Below are 13,451 nucleotides of genomic sequence, written 5' to 3' on the forward strand. Positions count from 1 at the left end.
CCCTGCGGGAAAAAAATGGATGTGAGGACGCATTTTGTGTTAAATGGCGGATTTGCATTTCATGAAAACAAGTTACACAACCACTAATTGTTATAGAACTCAGTGCTACTCCTTTTATTAATCTGAAAAGGATGAAAGGCAGAGAAGTGGACCCAATGGGATTAAAACCTATGAGCACGAGGTCAAACCCAGTTCCCCCGAGAGGGTGCAATAGTCCACTGAGCCACTGGACCGGACAGGAGGGCACTGTTAGCAGCTTGGTAAACACCACAAGAGGTGTAAAGAACATGAAATATTTGGTGTGAGTAGATGTGAATCTCCCCCTCCCATTTTCCTTTCAAGGAGTGGGCAACTGTTCTCTTCAAGCAGCGCCTTGTAAGTGGGTAACCACTGGGATGTCACACAGTGCTTAATTTGAGCCGTGGTTTCCGGTGCTGGGTACCGGCACTTAATTGTCAACACCACACTGAGGACAATCTGCCACATGGTGGCGCTGTTCATCTAATTTAGAGATTAGCAGAACAACCGTTGTTTATGAATTCATTATATATTAAAAATAAATAATACCTGCCTCCCCAGTCACTCCTTTAGCTTTGGGGACATGGAATAATCGGAACTGTCGCACTGGCAGACGAGAGAGATGGTTGGTAGTTGTTTTGGTACCGTGATTGGCAGCGATGACAGATGCAATGGGTAGTGCAAGCTTTATTGGCCTCCTGGTCATGGCCCGACACTTATAATTTTACAAATCAAGCACTGATGCCACACCACCCCTGAAGAGCTCTTACTTCCACCCCTCAGCATCCTCCTCCCAGCCAGAGCCATGTCCAATCCTCTCCTTGCCTGATCCACTTTGCCAGCCTCGCCTCAGCATCCTTACCCTCTCCACTGCAAACTGTCTCCCATTAGATGTCCACAGTCAGACCTCTGTCGCGGACATCTTTGCGTTGCTTTGTTGCTGGAGTTGAGCTATGTGCAGGTCACATACATAAATGGTTGACAAGGAAGTAGGACTTCTTTCTACATTGTGTGGCTGGGTTCTTAATGTTTCTTGCAGGCCCCTGGTGCAGGAAAGACAGAAGTGCCCCAAAAATGCACTCTTTAATTGTGTAATAGACCCAAATCCCAACCCAGCCATTACAGAGTGAAAGCCTCAGACACCCGGACGCCTCAGCGAAAGGCCGCTGACTCCCAGGTGATGATGTCATAAGATGATATCAGGCAGCTTGCCTCTGGCACAGCTGGCCACTGTCATTAATGGGCAATAAGTGCCGGAAAGATAGCTCAGTGGGCTGCGTTGCAGCTGCAGAGATTGTCATTACCATTCATGGGAGCATGTTGAAAGGTTTTGCGCGACCCAGGCCACCAAATTTAAGCTTGGTCCCTCATGGAAAGAGCACCTGTTGCAAAGTTTTAAAAATATGTCCTGTTGGGTAAGGGAAAAGGCAGCATAGCCACCATCTGACACAATCTAGTGGTGTTAGCCACGTTAGTTACCTCGTCATTAATAAAGTGTGTGATTTGGCTTTAACATCTATAAATAAAGTGCCATAAGAATAAGATGTCAAAACGTTTGAGGCCTCATGTGACGGGCCTGCATTCTTGTGATGTATTAAAACTTGACGCTAGTCGTGAGCCCTAAAAGCACTGTTCCCTGGCCCACGGCGGTATGCAGGTGCGGTATGCAGGTGCGTGCATATGTGGACAAGAAGGGCGATGGCTGGTGGCTGCATAAGAGGCATTTAAACTTAATGTAGGGAGAACGTAGCAGCATTGTACAGCAGATGAAAGTGCTGGACATAGTGCTGTTAGCCTTTCCGTGAGTCAATGGAGGAGCTCTGTGCACCATTGGGCGTTGGGTGCTATGCAGTGTGCATGTGCGAGCACCTCAGATATGCTTTCATGCCAGTGGAGCACGGGCAATGCACAGCTAAGATGAGTGGTGATTGGGGAGATCAGTTTGTGGTCTACAGGCCACATGACTATGAAACAGCGGGCCTGATCCAGGCCTCTCATCCTTCTGAGGTCAATACACTGTCATCCTCATGAGGTCACTAAAGTGAACCTTTAAACAGGGTATCCATATGTTAAGGACCTCTCCAAGACATGCAATTAAGACTGCCGAATCATTAGTAAAGAACAAAACACACTGGGCACTCGAGTGGCACAGGGCAGGAACTCTCAGGGGGCATGACCGAGCACTCAACGTCGAAATGTCGTCTTTGCAGGTCTTAACTAAGACTGGGAGGGCGGGGGGGGGGGCATGGCTGGTAAAGTGCTGGACGAGGCACAGTTACCGGCCAAGGCTCTGTCGTGAAACCTCATCCTTGACCACAGTATTCACTTTCAAACTCTTTCCCTGAGAGGGAAAGCCACACCTTTCTTATTCTGTAATGCAGTGTTTTATTCAACACATAGTATGAGTCAAAACTCAACACCAAGCATGAAGCATAACTCAATACCGAGCATGAGGCAAAACTCAATACCGAGCATGAGGCATAACTCAATACCGAGCATGAGGCAAAACTCAATACCAAGCATGAGGCAAAACTCAATACCAAGCATGAGGCATAACTCAATACCGAGCATGAGGCAAAACTCAATACCGAGCATGAGGCATAACTCAATACCAAGCATGAGGCATAACTCAATACCGAGCATGAGGCAAAACTCAATACCGAGCATGAGGCATAACTCAATACCGAGCATGAGGCATAACTCAATACCGAGCATGAGGCAAAACTCAATACCAAGCATGAGGCAAAACTCAATACCAAGCATGAGGCATAACTCAATACCGAGCATGAGGCAAAACTCAATACCGAGCATGAGGCATAACTCAATACCAAGCATGAGGCATAACTCAATACCGAGCATGAGGCAAAACTCAATACCGAGCATGAGGCATAACTCAATACCGAGCATGAGGCATAACTCAATACCAAGCATGAGGCAAAACTCAATACCAAGCATGAGGCATAACTCAATACCGAGCATGAGGCAAAACTCAATACCGAGCATGAGGCATAACTCAATACCGAGCATGAGGCATAACTCAATACCGAGCATGAGGCAAAACTCAATACCAAGCATGAGGCATAACTCAATACCGAGCATGAGGCAAAACTCAATACCGAGCATGAGGCATAACTCAATACCAAGCATGAGGCATAACTCAATACCGAGCATGAGGCAAAACTCAATACCGAGCATGAGGCATAACTCAATACCGAGCATGAGGCATAACTCAATACCGAGCATGAGGCAAAACTCAATACCAAGCATGAGGCAAAACTCAATACCAAGCATGAGGCATAACTCAATACCGAGCATGAGGCAAAACTCAATACCGAGCATGAGGCATAACTCAATACCAAGCATGAGGCATAACTCAATACCGAGCATGAGGCAAAACTCAATACCGAGCATGAGGCATAACTCAATACCGAGCATGAGGCATAACTCAATACCAAGCATGAGGCAAAACTCAATACCAAGCATGAGGCATAACTCAATACCGAGCATGAGGCAAAACTCAATACCGAGCATGAGGCATAACTCAATACCGAGCATGAGGCATAACTCAATACCGAGCATGAGGCAAAACTCAATACCAAGCATGAGGCAAAACTCAATACCAAGCATGAGGCATAACTCAATACCGAGCATGAGGCAAAACTCAATACCAAGCATGAGGCAAAACTCAATACCGAGCATGAGGCAAAACTCAATACCGAGCATGAGGCAAAACTCAATACCAAGCATGAGGCAAAACTCAATACCAAAGGCATAACTCAATACCAAGCATGAGGCATAACTCAATACCGAGCATGAGGCAAAACTCAATACCGAGCATGAGGCAAAACTCAATACCGAGCATGAGGCAAAACTCAATACCGAGCATGAGGCATAACTCAATACCGAGCATGAGGCAAAACTCAATACCGAGCATGAGGCACAACTCAATACCGAGCATGAGGCATAACTCAATACCGAGCATGAGGCAAAACTAAATACCAAGCATGAGGCATAACTCAATACCAAGCATGAGGCATAACTCAATACCAAGCATGAGGCAAAACTCAATACCGAGCATGAGGCAAAACTCAATACCAAGCATGAGGCATAACGGCATAACTCAATACCAAGCATGAGGCATAACTCAATACCAAAGGCATAACTCAATACCAAAGGCATAACTCAATACCAAGCATGAGGCATAACTCAATACCAAGCATGAGGCATAACGGCATAACTCAATACCAAGCATGAGGCATAACTCAATACCAAGCATGAGGCATAACTCAATACCAAGCATGAGGCATAACTGAATACCAAGCATGAAGCAAAACTCAATTCCAAGCATGAGGCAAAACTCAATACCAAGCATGAGGCAAAACTCAATACCAAGCATGAGGCAAAACTCAATACCAAGCATGAGGCATAACTCAATACCAAGCATGAGGCATAACTCAATACCAAGCATGAGGCACAACTCAATACCAGGCAAAACTCAATACCAAGCATGAGGCATAACTCAATACCAAGCATGAGGCAAAACTCAATACCAAGCATGAGGCAAAACTCAATACCAAGCTTGAGGCAAAACTCAATACCAAGCATGAGGCATAACTCAATACCGAGCATGAGGCATAACTCAATACCGAGCATGAGGCAAAACTCAATACCGAGCATGAGGCATAACTCAATACCGAGCATGAGGCATAACTCAATACCGAGCATGAGGCAAAACTCAATACCGAGCATGAGGCAAAACTCAATACCGAGCATGAGGCATAACTCAATACCGAGCATGAGGCATAACTCAATACCAAGCATGAGGCAAAACTCAATACCGGGCATGAGGCAAAACTCAATACCAAGCATGAGGCAAAACTCAATACCGAGCATGAGGCAAAACTCAATACCGAGCATGAGGCAAAACTCAATACCGAGCATGAGGCAAAACTCAATACCGAGCATGAGGCATAACTCAATACCAAGCATGAGGCATAACTCAATACCAAGCATGAGGCATAACTCAATACCAAGCATGAGGCATAACTCAATACCAAGCATGAGGCATAACTCAATACCAAGCATGAGGCATAATTCACCACCACCTGGATGCATCTTCTTACTGCTCATGAAGAATCCTGAGATTGTAAATAACCGATCACACACATGACCTCTTTCTAGGTGGTGATAGCTATCTGCCTTTAGAGGCCCACACTTCATCCTCTCAATTAAAGAGCAACCCTTCCCAGGCTTCGAAAAACCATAAACATTTTATTAGAACTGCTGGTCTTGTAACCTGAATAATCTACTAGACCTAGATGTAATGTACGTGTCCCATAAACTGGTCTCATTATGTGATCATAGACAAACATTTTATTGTGCAGGGCCATCTTTTTCTTCATTATCACATATGACAGCATCATTCAATAAGTGAGTTCAGCATTCCTTTGGTTTGATTTAATAGACTAAACATTTGCTCTATGCATAATAAAAATCTAGCCCACGCATTTATTTATTTAAAGAGCTTGTATAGCACAACAGCTACCCAACACGGGGTTTTTGGCGCTTAGGCAACAGGTGAGGTGATTCAATCCAAAGGATCAAAAAGCCAAGTTTTCAGTTGTCTGCGGAAGGTGATGAAAGAGGTGCACGATCGGAGGTGATCAGGAAGGGTATTCCAGAGTTTGGGGCCCAGATACCCGAAGGAGCGACCTCCCATGCATGACAATTTGATTCTGGGGGCAGTACACCGCGAGAGGTTGCTAGGGCGCAAGCAGCCAGCAGGTTGGTAAGCAGTAATCAAACTGGTGATGTGATGAGGAGCAATTCCTGTCCTTGCTTTAAAAACATAACATAACACCTTAGACTGAATGCATTTCTCCACCTTTAACCAATGCAGGTCGGGAAGCAGAGATGTGACTGGTGTGTATTCCGGCATTCGATAAATCAACCTTGCAGCAGCACTGTACCACCTGCATGTGTCTCATGGAGGCTTTATCAGCCTCTAGATACAGAACATTGCCACAATCCAGATGTGATAGAAAAAGGGCCTGGACGATTATTCTCGGTGCAGATTTAGGAAGAATCCAGATAAATTTGTCTAACCATTTCAAGGTTGCAAAGCAGTCAGCAGAAACCTGGGTGACCTGAGGCCTAATAAAAACCTGAGCATCTAGCAGCATTATCACCAAAAGCAATCAGCCAGTGTTGGGGTCCCCAAAGGGACAGATTCTTTCCCAGAACCTCTGTTCAATTTCAACGAATTGCTATTCATCCAAGAGGCAACATGAGACATTCAGGAGTTCAGAGATCCAGAGTCATGATCTTGTGCGGATGATAAGGAGAAGATGATTTGGATAGCAACCGCGTAGGAAAAAAGAGTCAGCCCCCGGCGTTCTGACAGGTTGGCCAGAGGACGTACATAGATGTTAAAAAGTACCGGACTAAGCGCAGATCCCTGAGGGACCCCAGAAGGTAAAGCATGGCTCATGGAAGAGGCATCACCTGAAATAACCTGAAAGGTCCGATCCTTTAGAAAAGAGGACAGCCATACAAGTGCTGTTCCTTGAATACCCAATTGAGACAATCTTAGCAAAAGCATATCCTAGGGCACAGTATCGAAAGCAGTGCTGAGATCGAGTAAAATCAGCGCAGCTGTCTCCCCTTTATCAATGAGCCATCCTAGATATTCTGTGACCACGAGGAGGGTTACTGTGTCCAACTCTGAACCCAGATTGGGAGTCATGCAAAAAACATTTGCATTCCACAAAGGTGGAGAGTTGTTTGCAGACATGTTTTTCTAAAATGTTAGCCAATATGGGTAACAGAGAGATAAGCCGATAGTTGGACCAGACGGTGGGGTCGAATTAGATATCTTCAAAAGGGGAAGGCTCATGGTGTGCTTCCAGGTCTGAAGTGTACACATGACCGCACACTTGCCTCTTTGTTCACTAATAGCATTGCCATTAGGTCAGGGGCAGGAATGTTTCTCAGTTCATCTTAAAAACTCACTTCTTATAAATATATTACTAAAGCATGAGGTGGTAGTACACTGTCATTTACAGACAGCACATTTTCAATTGACATGTCCAAAAACGTTCCCAACAACATGCAGTTTTACTTATAAAACTATATAGTGTATAAACAATAATCTGTGGAAAATGGGTTTCAGCAAACATATTAATCATTTGCACATCACCATGTAAAGTGTTCTAATTTGTTTTCCTCCTATTAAAATATTTTTTTCATCGTACCAAATTACAAAACAAGGGTATTCATGACTACTGAAATGTATTTGGAAATGTTTGTACAATTCACTTTTTAGCTATTTAAATGTGTGTTAGAATAAAAGATGACACCCTACAGCATTTCATTTCACATGTTTTGTAGAGGACGTTTGTCAAAGAGTTCACTTTACAAAATTCTTGAACTTTGCTGTCAGAGAAGAAAAAGTAATTGTAGATGTAAAATGATTTTTGGCCCCTATCTCTGAACACAGAATAGTTGTGACAAGATAAAAACAAGATTTAAAGGCATCTTTAATGCTCCTTCCCTTTGTGAGTGAACAGAACACCTGTTGTTTGCCAGCTCGCCAGGAAAGGTGAGTATGCCCTAAATATCGCTCGCCCTGATAAAATTTGACTCGTCATAGTGAGTGGGCGAGCAAATTTGTCAAAGCCTGCTTTCTATAACCCTCACTGTCTATCTCAGTGGTAAAGTGGATCGAATATATGACTTTACATCGCAATCAAGTAGCACGTATGGCATTACCACGTGAATTTTACATCGTAAGTGACATTACCACGCAGCTTTTCACTTCGGAGCATTCTACCACGCATTCAATATGTTACAACTTTCCTTCGTTTTTACATTTTCTTTTTTTGGGGGGGGGAGACCCCCCCCAAGCCCCCTTTTTTTCCCGCATGCCTTTTTAATTTTTTTAATTTATATTCAATATTCACCTGCACGCCTTGCACCAGCAGCCTTTACTTCCACCAACCACTGAAACAAGCATGAAAACACACCTAAGACGACAGTAAAAATCAAAAAAGGACTACTCAAATGACGTACGGCAGGACGTAGGAACGTAGAAGACGATGAAGATGGATGAAGATACTTGCGTGGTAAAGACGATCGTTGAAGAAGAATGCGTGGTGAAGACGTTTACGTGGTAAGTGTACCGTAGTAAACGTACCGCGTTGTAAAGCGTTTGTGGTAAAGGATGTTTCCCAAAGTGGGTCATGGGTAGATGCCTGTTGCAAAATATTACCAACAAGCATCATAAGGCATAAAAAAGATTATGCTTGCAAATCCACTTAGAAAGAGAGCTGCAGGTATATCTTCTCTAGGCAGGATTAGCAATGGCTGACAAGCCTGTGCAAAGCACCTGTGCTCTGGAGTGCTCCTTAACCTGAGAGACACTGAGCACCATCTTAAGCCCTACCTAAACCGATGTGTTAGTCACTGCCCGTGAAAAACAGGAACCCGGAAATACAGGGTCTAGAAATACAATGCATTGGTGAAGCCAGCACATGGCGAACACTCTACTGCTTGTGAGTAATTTAAAGTGACTGTAATCCCGACCTGCTTCTACAATAATGCATCAGGGAGAACTGGTGCTATTAGCAGTGTGCTCCTTTCCGCTTTGGAGAGTAGTAATGTTGGAGTAGAATCCTCAGATGTAATATAACCCTACGGCAAAAGACGAGAAGGCTTGGTCCTTCAACCTACCATTCATGTTCAGAACACAGAAGACATGCACATTATGCAACTGGAATTATGTGATTTTGCAGCTACTGCATTTTACGCATAATTATGAATTTACTGTATTCGCCACATAATCCATCCTCTGCTGCATAATCTTCAGATTTTAACTCATTAAGCATTTCTGGATCAAACTGATCAAAAGTTATTAAAAATGCATGACACGTGTTGCCGTGCCATGAATCTTCCTTCGGAAAGATTGACTTGTCACCTTTCTGTTGCTTATTGCTCTATTTGGGTGTTATACTGATACTAATAAGGTGAAACATTTACCTTGACAGTGTTAATCTGTGCAAAAATGTCCAAATAACCAAGTAATGCTATGAGAAAATATGCCTCATCATGCTGCATAATTTTCCTTTCCTTGCTGCTTAATTTAGTCAGCCCTGCTGCATACTTCTGTGTGTCTTTGGGCGTATACTAACAACCCCGGACTAGCTTAGGTAGTAGTTTTGTTGCAGAAGAGCAAGCAAAACAAAGACCAGCATGAGATGGGTAGAACGTTTTAGCTCAACAGAGCAAACTGAAGCGTTGAGACCCAGTGAGCTTCTAGTCAAATCGGATTTGCAGTCTCAAGTTAGGGTATTTCAGCTTTTTGAGGAATTCGAGTCTCTCGGAGGTTATCGCATTAATAAAAAAAAGACAAAAATATTGATCTGTGGTAATCATAAACCCGTATTATCTCCGGACCTATGGGGCTGCATTAATAATAAACCTAAACGATATCTGGGGGTATTTTTCACAGCCTCAGTTACAGATCTCTTTAGTCTTAATTTTGAACCCCTCCTTCAGAAAGTTGACTTAATGCTTACTCGTTGGAATAAATTACCACTATCAATCTTGGGCCGCGTCGCCTTGATTAAAATGTCTATTTTACCATTGTTTAATTTCTTATTCTCAACGATTCCATGCTGCCTTCCGGGTCGTTTTTTCACTAAAATCGAATCTTTATTCACGCGCTTTTTGTGGGCACACAAAACGCCCCGTATTGCGCTGAATATTCTCTATGAGGATTTGGATAACGGCGGTCTCGCATTACCTAACATTAGAGATTATTATAATGCTTACTTTGCTCAGTACTTGACTCGATTTAAATCTCCAATATCAAATTCTAACCTATTTATTAGTTTTTTTTTTATTTAATTTTTTCTGAAAGTCAGATTTCTCCCCCCCTTCAAGTTCCTAAATCTCCCAAATTGGTTAGGTACAAAGTAATTGCCTGGTTTTTTAGGAAACGTATGGCAATGATAAAAAGATATTCTCTATCCCTGTTTCACTCCTCATCTCCGCTGATTAACTTACTTGTATTTCATGGACAGGCGATTGGCTCTGATTTAATGGGTCATTGGACAAAGGTCGGATTTAGTAAAGTGGGTGATTTTCTACAAGGCGCAAGGTGGATAACACCGACGGAGATGCGATTACTAATTCCAAGACATTTTTTGTTGACTGGTTCCTATACTTATATTTATCAATTCCTTCAGCAACATGTTCCCTCATCATTTACCCAGATCTCTCCCTTAAATAATTATCTCTTTTTTAATGATAAGTCGATAAGGAAACCTGGAGAGTGGAAATGCTGTCTTGCTCAATTAAGACAAAGGGATTTGTGTGCCATAGCTGTAAAAAAAATGGTGGGAACAAGAAAATCATGTCTTGACAGCGCCTATATGGCGAACCATTAACAAGCTTAATTTTTCTACATTAAGGGGAGCCAATTGGCGTAGAATGTTATTTTTTGGAAAATGGCTTTTGTATCGCACCCCGGCGGTAATAGCCAAAATGTATAGTAATTATCTTCCAAATTGCTTTCGTTGTTTAAATTTCGCCCCTGCAAATTGGACTCATGTAATCGCTGATTGTTCTATGGTTAAAGCATTCTGGCGGGACATTTTTGTTTTTTTAAGCTCTAATTGTCATATTCAGATATCCTTGAATGTAAAATTGATGCTTCATGGTTACGATTCGCATCCTAATCTATCCTTATCATTTGTTAAACTAGTTTATATCTGTATGGCTGTTGCCAGATCGTTGTTACTTCAAAATTGGCGTACCAATCAATCTCCATCTATGCTTGAATGGTTTTCCAAAATGCGGAAAGTAAAGAGGAGTGAGCGAAGCTATGCTTTGAGGATAGGGGGGGAAGGAAATTTGAAAAAACTTGGGGGACTTTTTTCGATTAATTTCTATAAATAATCTCTGCGCCTGCTGAGTATGGAGAATTGTAAACTAACTATCAGTGTATATTTATTGTTGAAAGCAGGGAATGCTCTCCGAGGATGTCGTGGGCTGTATTTCTTTAGTATCTCTTCATTGTTTATATATTTTATTTTACATTTTGTACATGTATGACACCATTCAACTTCAATAAAAAAATTAAAAAAATAAAAAAAGAAGATACTTGCGTGGTAAAGACGATCGTTGAAGGAGAATGCGTGGTGAAGACGTTTACGTGGTAAGTGTACCGTAGTAAACGTACCGCGTTGTAAAGCGTTCGTGGTAAAGGATGTTTCCCAAAGTGGGTCATGGGTAGATGCCTGTTGCAAAATATTACCAACAAGCATCATAAGGCATAAAAAAGATTATGCTTGCAAATCCACTTAGAAAGAGAGCTGCAGGTATATCTTCTCTAGGCAGGATTAGCAATGGCTGACAAGCCTGTGCAAAGCACCTGTGCTCTGGAGTGCTCCTTAACCTGAGAGACACTGAGCACCATCTTAAGCCCTACCTAAAACGATGTGTTAGTCACTGCCCGTGAAAAACAGGAACCCGGAAATACAGGGTCTAGAAATACAATGCATTGGTGAAGCCAGCACATGGCGAACACTCTACTGCTTGTGAGTAATTTAAAGTGACTGTAATCCCGACCTGCTTCTACAATAATGCATCAGGGAGAACTGGTGCTATTAGCAGTGTGCTCCTTTCCGCTTTGGAGAGTAGTAATGTTGGAGTAGAATCCTCAGATGTAATATAACCCTACGGCAAAAGACGAGAAGGCTTGGTCCTTCAACCTACCATTCATTTTCAGAACACAGAAGACATGCACATTATGCAACTGGAATTATGTGATTTTGCAGCTACTGCATTTTACGCATAATTATGAATTTACTGTATTCACCACATAATCCATCCTCTGCTGCATAATCTTCAGATTTTAACTCATTAAGCCTTTCTGGATCAAACTGATCAAAAGTTATTAAAAATGCATGACACGTGTTGCCGTGCCATGAATCTTCCTTCGGAAAGATTGACTTGTCACCTTTCTGTTGCTTATTTCTCTATTTGGGTGTTATGCTGATACTAATAAGGTGAAACATTTACCTTGACAGTGTTAATCTGTGCAAAAATGTCCAAATAACCAAGTAATGCTATGAGAAAATATGCCTCATCATGCTGCATAATTTTCCTTTCCTTGCTGCTTAATTTAGTCAGCCCTGCTGCATACTTCTGTGTGTCTTTGGGCGTATACTAACAACCCCGGACTAGCTTAGGTAGTAGTTTTGTTGCAGAAGAGCAAGCAAAACAAAGACCAGCATGAGATGGGTAGAACGTTTTAGCTCAACAGAGCAAACTGAAGCGTTGAGACCCAGTGAGCTTCTAGTCTGCACATGTTTTAGGTATAAATGGCCGCACACTGCTCGTCATACCAGCAAGTTGCCCCATGGAACTATGGGCGATGTAGTAGCGACGGCGAGTACGCCTATGCTACGAAGTGTAAGAAATAAGTATGTGTCGCATTAGCTATCCCTGGACACGTGTTTTGAGGTAGTTGCCTCTCGTCAGCAGGGAGTAGGTAAGTGTAGAGGGGTGCCGTGTAGACTGCCTGCAATTAAAAATAGGTAAAGTACCTTTCAAGGCGCGCAGGTGCCGGTCAAAGACTCGTCAGTCCGGTAGCTCAGGAGAGCCGTAATGAATTAGGTATAAATGGCCGCACACTGCTCGTCATACCAGCAAGTTGCCCCATGGAACTATGGGCGATGTAGTAGCGACGGCGAGTACGCCTATGCTACGAAGTGTAAGAAATAAGTATGTGTCGCATTAGCCATCCCTGGACACGTGTTTCGAGGTAGTTGCCTCACGTCAGCAGGGAGTAGGTAAGTGTAGAGGGGTGCCGTGTAGACTGCCTGCAATTAAAAATAGGTAAAGTACCTTTCAAGGCGCGCAGGTGCCGGTCAAAGACTCGTCAGTCCGGTAGCTCAGGAGAGCCGTAATGAATTAGGTATAAATGGCCGCACACTGCTCGTCATACCAGCAAGTTGCCCCATGGAACTATGGGCGATGTAGTAGCGACGGCGAGTACGCCTATGCTACGAAGTGTAAGAAATAAGTATGTGTTGCATTAGCCATCCCTGGACACGTGTTTCGAGGTAGTTGCCTCTCGTCAGCAGGGAGTAGGTAAGTGTAGAGGGGTGCCGTGTAGACTGCCTGCAATTAAAAATAGGTAAAGTATCTTTCAAGGCGCGCAGGTGCCGGTCAAAGACTCGTCAGTCCGGTAGCTCAGGAGAGCCGTAATGAATTAGGTATAAATGGCCGCACACTGCTCGTCATACCAGCAAGTTGCCCCATGGAACTATGGGCGATGTAGTCGCGACGGCGAGTACGCCTATGCTACGAAGTGTAAGAAATAAGTATGTGTCGCATTAGCCATCCCTGGACACGTGTTTCGAGGT

Source organism: Triturus cristatus, chromosome 7 (genome assembly GCF_964204655.1).
Source record: "Triturus cristatus chromosome 7, aTriCri1.1, whole genome shotgun sequence".
Classification (NCBI taxonomy): Eukaryota; Metazoa; Chordata; class Amphibia; order Caudata; family Salamandridae; genus Triturus; species Triturus cristatus.